This window comes from Babylonia areolata, chromosome 18 (assembly GCF_041734735.1).
Source record: "Babylonia areolata isolate BAREFJ2019XMU chromosome 18, ASM4173473v1, whole genome shotgun sequence".
NCBI classification, from domain to species: domain Eukaryota; kingdom Metazoa; phylum Mollusca; class Gastropoda; order Neogastropoda; family Buccinidae; genus Babylonia; species Babylonia areolata.
The window spans coordinates 46,531,974-46,539,473 of record NC_134893.1 but is presented as its reverse complement, the minus strand read 5'-3'; the positions used below and the strand labels follow the sequence as shown (position 1 = coordinate 46,539,473).

General features: G+C 47.2%; 1 protein-coding gene across 1 annotated transcript in view; it reads left to right on the top strand.

Moving 5' to 3' along the window:
* LOC143292024 (FMRFamide receptor-like) overlaps window positions 1-7,500 on the top strand; it is a 314,330-nt gene that overhangs the window by 117,893 nt on the left and 188,937 nt on the right. The window lies entirely within an intron of this gene.

Here is a 7,500-nt window from a genome sequence, read left to right as displayed (position 1 = left end):
GCGTCCAGACTACCTCTCCAGATCTAGTGAAGGGGGAAGAAATAATATCCAGTGTGGGATTTGAACCAAAGCCTTTACATTCTTTCGTATTTACCACCAAGCCACCACTCCACCCCACCATTTATATCACAAAGCATACTAAGAATCAAAGGAGTCATGTCGATGTGACCAAGTGTCGATGTGACCAAGTGTCGTTATGACCAAGTGTCGTTGTGACCAAGTGTTGCTGTGACCAAGTGTCGATGTGACCAAGTGTCGTTGTGACCAAGTGCTTTTGTGACCATGTGTCGTTGTGACCAAGTGCTTTTGTGACCGAGTGTCGTTATAACGAAGTGTTATTGTGACCAAGCGTCATTGTGACCAAGTGCTTTTGTGACCAAGTGTCGTTGTGACCAAGTGTTTTTGTGACCAAGTGTCGTTGTGACCAAGTGTCGTTGTGACCAAGTGTCGTTATGGCCACGTGTCGATGTGACCACGTGTCGTTGTGATCAAGTGTCGATGTGACCACGTGTCGATGTGACCAAGTGTCGATGTGACCAAGTGTCGTTGTGACCAAGTGTCGTTGTGACCAAGTGTTTTTGTGACCAAGTGTCGATATGACCAAGTGTCGTTGTGACCAAGCGTCGTTGTGACCAAGTGCTTTTGTGACCGAGTGTCGTTATAACGAAGTGTCATTGTGAACAAGTGTCGTTATGGCTACGTGTCGATGTGACCACGTGTCGTTGTGATCAAGTGTCGATGCGACCAAGTGTCGTTGTGACCACGTATCGATGTGACCAAGTGAAGTTATCGTTGTGACCACGTGTCGATGTGACGACGTGTCGTTGTGACCAAGTGTCGATGTGACCAAGTGTCGTTGTCGGACACATGGAAGCAGACACAGAGAGTGTAGGGAGGGTGCTGTTCCCAAGGATTATGTCTGCGCGTTTATATGTTTCTTAAAACGTCTGAGTGCCAACGTATGTGCGTGCGTGTGTGCATGGTTGTGTGTGTGTGTGTGTGTGTGTGTGTGTGTGTGTGTGTGTGTGTGTGTGTGTCTGTGTGTGTGTGTGTGTGTGTGTGTGTGAGTTACATTGTTAAGATAAATGTAGCTGTTACGGAGTATTACCCGCCGTGTTTTCATCATCTACATTCATCTAACTGATAGTAAATGTGTTCACTATTTCATGTGGAATCCAGGATCATACTTTTATTTTTTCGGGATCAGTGCTTTTTAGCTCACTTGTGTAAACAAAGTGAGTCTATGTTTTAACCCGGTGTTCAGTTGTGTGTGTGTGTGTGTGTGTGTGTGTGTGTGTGTGTGTGTGTGTGTGTGTCTGTGCGCGTGTGTGTGTGTGTGTCCGTGGTAAACTTTAACAGTGACATTTTGTCTGCAAATACTTTGTCAGTTGACACCAAATTAGGCATAAAAATAGGAAAAATTCAGTTCTTTCCAGTCATCTTGTTTAAAACAATATTGAACCTCTGGGATGGGCACAAAAAAAAAAAAAAAAATGAAGCCTAATTATATGCAAACTGCATTTACTGTTATATTTATATTTTTTGTATTCTCTAAACTTGGCACTTTGATCTGATATTCTGACCCAACAACAAGAGCAGTCATTATTATCATTTTTTGTTCAAACAGGAACTTCTTTTGCTAAGCATGGAAGTTTTATTTATTTTGCAAACGTTTTGGTGCAGATAGTAAAAAAGGGAAATTACTCTGTAATTAATGCTAGGGGAATTAATTTGCTTTAAACTGATCTTTCTCATCTTAAACATTACAATTTGAAATTATATTCAATACATAAAAAGCTTGGATTTTTTAAAAAGTGTATCACAAGTGAGTCTTGAAGGCCTTGCCTCTCTTGTTATTTATATATGTACTTTCGGTTTCTATTCTGTGCCAGAAGCTGTTATCACACTGACTGAAAATTCTGTTCCACGATCCTAATTTACCCGGATCAGTACTTTTGTATTTCTTACAATTATACGTTAATTATACGTTTGCAGTCTATATTATGTGCAGGAAGCTATTAAAGAGACACTTAGTCACAACGACATTTGGTCACAACGACACGTGGTCACGACGACACGTGGTCACAACGACACTTAGTCACAACGACACGTGGTCACAACGACACTTAGTCACAACGACAAGTGGTCACAACGGCATGTACACGGAGAGAGAAGTATTTTGAGGGTGAAGTAAAACTTCTTTCCCTCCGTGATGTGTCTACAAGTCTTCATGGTTGGCCGGTCTGTAGGCCGATCGTTTGAAACGCCACAAATTCGATGTGTGGACAGTCCAAAATGTTTCGGTTTCGATGTAGCGTTAGTTCGAATGTTTCGTGCGAAGTGTTGCAACAGTCCGATGTTATGCCAGTCCGAAATCCAACCAGTTCACGGCCTTCCTACATTGTAACTTGAACAGTACAGACGGACGCAATAGCCGAGTGGTTAAAGCGTTGGACTTTCAATCTGAGGGTCCCGGGTTCGAATCGCGGTAACGGCGTCTGCTGGGGGTAAAGGGTGGAGATTTTTCCGATCTCCCAGATCAACATAATTATGTGCAGACCTGCTTGTGCCTGAACCCCTTTCGTGTGTATACGCAAGCAGAAGATCCAGGTACGTGCCGTTAAAGATCCTGTAATCCATGTCAGCGTTCGGTGGGTTATGGAAACAAGAACATACCCAGCATGCACACCCCCGAAAACGGAGTATGGCTGCCTACATGGCGGGGTGAAAAAAAAGGGGGTCATACACGTAAAAGCCCATTGTGTACATGCGAGTGAACGTGGGAGTTGCAGCCCACGAACGAAGAAGAAGAGAAGAACAGTGCAGTGTTCACGTGGTTCAGCAGTGTCCATAGTGCTGTCCTGCTGGTCCAGTCAGAATACTGTCTGTGAAGTTCACTGGCAATTTCAAGCCGCGATTGTTCTTTTTGTTTGCCAGGTCTGCTTCCCACCATCAGGGTGATACAGGTACTATGCCGATGCATGACCGATTTCTAGAATCAGTTCTCTACGCTAGTACGAATTGTGCTAAAATCAATTCGTTGTAGTTGTCTTTCAAATAATTCTTTTGTTCATATTATTAATACGGAATGCGTAAAGGAATTCAAAAACTTATACCAAATCCTTGAAGAAGCCATTTTTGTGGCGAAACGTTTGAACGTTTCTGATAAATCATTGGTGATTTCGTTTCATTCAAACACACACACACACACACACACACACACACACACACACACACACACACACACATACACACTCACTCACACATACACATCAACGCTACACCCTTTCTTTATTCAGGAACAATCAAACTCCGAAATTCGCTCAGAATCGACTTTCGTAAAAATTCCACGACGCCGATGACATGATTTTCCCCACACGCCTCTGTCAAGAACATTGAACAACCATGAAGAAACCAGAACATCTGTTGACTCTTTTTGGTGTCATTTTAAAATTGACATCGTGTGAATGCTATCAGTATAATGTAACCGTTCCGAAAGGTTGTCTGGTTTTTAACGAATCGAGTTTTATTCCCTGGGATAACCCCTACAACATCATCAGTCAGGAGGCGGCAATGGTGGTGGAGACAGTAGTTGGTGCACTGTTGGTGCCTCTCCTCTTCCTCATCTCCGTTCCCTGCAACCTCCTCAACATGTTGGTGTTTTGGAAACAAGGCATCAAAGAACGCGTCAACCTGTGTCTCTTTTGTCTCTCGCTTGTGGACTTTCTTCACGTGCTTAATAGGTTCGTGGTCAACGTGGACAGACTCCGTCCCCCATTCACGGAAGAGATTGGTCCAGTGTTTGAATTCATCGTCCACCACAAACTGATTGGTTTCCGGACCTTTTCCGTGCTCTCCGGGTTTTATTCCATGTTGATATCATGCGACAGATGCTTGTGTGTCGTCAGTCCTCTCCGCTCTCAAACCATGTTCAAAACCCGGACGACAGCTGTTGTGCTGGTGCTGGCCTCAATGGTGATAGTGACCCTGTCTTTTCTGGTGGCACTGAGGTGGGACCTGACTTGTGTGTACCATTCTGACACAAATATCACATCGAAAGTCGTCTACACAAGTAAGTTCCATGTGCAGAACAGACGTTATATGGATGTCTTGAGCTTTTTGGTGGCGACTTTCCAGCCTTTCATCTACACGACGGTTATCTTTGTGACGACGATTGTGACGTCTGTGAAGCTGAAACAGATGGCGGCATGGCGAGAGAAGACGTCATCGTGTGTCATGTCGTCCCGTGAAGTGGCGCTGACCCGCACGCTCATCGCCATCTCTGTTCTCTATCTGATCTGTTCTGTGCCGAAGATCCTATCAGGAATGGCAGTCATCACTGTGCCGGACTACCGTTTCAGTGGGCGGTATTACAACTTTGCCAGACTGCTTCTCAGCATAATGGACCTGGCTTCAATCGTGAACGCCACCTTCAATTTCTGTGTCTACTGGTCCATGGGATCGAGGTTCAGAGAAACTCTCAGTCAAATAGTTCGGTGTTGAACCTCCGACCCAAGTGTTCACGTTACATTCAGGTTTATGGAGAAAAAAACCCCTTAAAATGTTAATCTTATAAAAATGTTACCTGTGAGCCACCACTCTGCGTGAATGTATACGTATTATAGATACATACATGCATGCATGCATACATACATATGTCACACTGGTTAAGCATTCCTCAGGCACACCAAGGCGGTAACACAAACACTGTGGAGTTTCACAAGACGTGGATTATGTATAATGTGTATGTGTGTATGTATATGTATATATATATATATGTGTGTGTGTGTGTGTGTGTGTGTGTGTGTGTGTGTTCGGATTAAAATATTTCTCTGGAATGAACGAATTTCGATGATTTGCAAACTTCGGGCATTCCAAATCTATCATTTGCAAGTGCACTCACTTCACATCTACATACGTAATTCAAATGGAATATAATGACGTCTTCCAGTCTCAATACGTCATTTTTGACTACCAAGCCAACAAAGGATAAAATCAAACTATCAAAGGCCGTATTCAAGACACCGTCTCTCCGCAAAACGCCTGTTTTCCCTTAAAACAACCACTGCAACAAAAGGATTCACCATATTTACCTCTGCTTCGTGGACTGCGACCCTTGGCAAATAGTAAGGGTAAGTTGCCTTCGGGTTTGTAGAACCACAGGCAGGTTTTTGTGTTCCTGAATACCGGATATTGCTAAACTTCAGGCAGTTTGCCTTGCCTCTGGCAGATTACCCACAGGCACACATTTAACCACAGGCACAATGGTCTCTTGAATACGGCCCCTGACTGGGTTGTCCTCTCTGGCTGAAGTGACCTCTGAGCTAGATTGACCTCTTCAGCTGAGTTCTTCCTCCTGTCTGAGTTGTACCTCCTGTCTGGGTTGTCCCTCCTGTCTGATTGTCTCTCCTGTCTGGGTTGTCCCTCCTGTCTGATTGTCTCTCCTGCCTGGGTTGTCCATTGTTGTCACTCCTGTCCCTCCTGCCTGGGTTGTCCCTACTGTCCCTACTGTCTGGGTTGTCCCTCCTGCCTGGGTTGTCCCTCCTGTCTGGTTGTCTCTCCTGCCTGGGTTGTACTCCCTGTCTGGTTGTCCCTCATGTCTGGTTGTCCCTCCTGTCTCTCCTGGGTTACTCCTCCTGTCTGGAGGACTGGAAAACGCAGAGCAGAGGACAGGGAGGACATAGGCAGAGACACGGGCTTTCGCTTTCCAAACCCTGAAGATGGTGCTCCACTCACTGGCCATGCATCCCCTCAAATCCACTAGGAGTTGATGGATCGAGGCAACGCAGGGCAACGGAGGGGAGGTGTACTGAGATCATTGTCCCCGGGCGTCTTTCTGATCTTTTTTTGATCAGCACCTTTACGTGTTTCGTCATGGTGAGGGTGTTTGTTGATCAAAGCCCTTCTGCATTATTACTACGGCTACTATTACTACGACTACAACTTCTACTACTACTAATGATAATAATAATAATGATAAAAAGAAGAGCAGAAGAATGATAAATATAATAATACATATATAACATTTCTATTGCGCGATACCCAGTACAAAAGCTGCTCAAAGCGCCAAACATGATACAGCTCAAAGCGAACTTCTTTTTTTTTTTTTAAAGCTGACAAAATAATAGAACGTTGACAGAAAGGCCTTTCCCTCCATGTCTCAGCCACCAACATGGCTGGGCCATAACCCCTAATTGGGCAGTCCCTTCCAGCTAGACTGTCCTCTGAGGCTGGCCATCCTCCCTGAGAGCAGTCCTCTTCGGCTAGACTGTCCCCTGTGCCATCCCTCCTGACAGCAGTCCTCTTCAGCTAGACTGTCCCCTGGGCCATCCTCCTGACAGCAGTCCTCTTCAGCTAGACTGTCCCCTGAGGCTGGGCCATCCTCCTGACAGCAGTCCCCTTCAGCTAGACTGTGCCTTGAGGCTGGGCCATCCTCCCTGAGAGCAGTCCTCTTCGGCTAGACTGTCCCCTGTGCCATCCCTCCTGACAGCAGTCCCCTTCAGCTAGACTGTCCTCTAAGGCTGGGCCATCCTCCCTGACAGCAGTCTCTTCCAGCTAGACTGTCCCCAGAGGCTGGCCATCCTCCCTGACAGCAGTCCCTTCCAGCTAGACTGTCCTCTAAGGCTGGCCATCCCTCCTGACAGCAGTCCCCTTCAGCTAGACTGTCCCCTGAGGCTGGCCATCCTTCCTGACAGCAGTCCCCTTCAGCTAGACTGTCCACTAAGGCTGGCCATGCTCCCTGACAGCAGTCCCCTTCAGCTAGACTGTCCACTAAGGCTGGCCATCCCTCCTGACAGCAGTCCCCTTCAGCTAGACTGTCCTCTAAGGCTGGGCCATCTCTCCTGACAGCAGTCCCCTTCAGCTAGACTGTTCCCTGGGCCATCCTCCCTGACAGCAGTCCCCTTCAGCTAGACTGTTCCCTGGGCCATCCTGCCTGACAGCAGTCCTCTTCAGCTAGACTGTCCCCCGAGGCTGGGCATCCCTCCTGACAGCATTCACCTTCAGCTAGACTGTCCTCTGAGGCTGGCCATCCCTCCTGACAGCAGTCACCTTCAGCTAGACTGTCCCCCGAGGCTGGGCATCCCTCCTGACAGCAGTCACCTTCAGCTAGACTGTCCTCTAAGGCTGGGCCATCCCTCCTGACAGCAGTCCTCTTCAGCTAGACTGTCCTCTAAGGCTGGGCCATCTCTCCTGACAGCAGTCCCCTTCAGCTAGACTGTCCCCTGTGCCATCCCTCCTGACAGCAGTCCCCTTCAGCTAGACTGTCCCCTGGGCAATCCTCCCTGACAGCAGTCCCCTTCAGCTAGACTGTCCCGTGGGTCATCCCTCCTGACAGAGCTGTGCCCTGATGCTGGGCCATCCCTCCTGACAGACTGCCCCTACTGGCTTGGCGATCCTCCCTGATTGGGCAGTTCTCTCCAGCTAGACAGTCCCCTGGGTCATCCCTCCTGACAGAGCTGTCCCCTGAGGATGGGCCATCCCTCCTGATTGGGCAGTCCC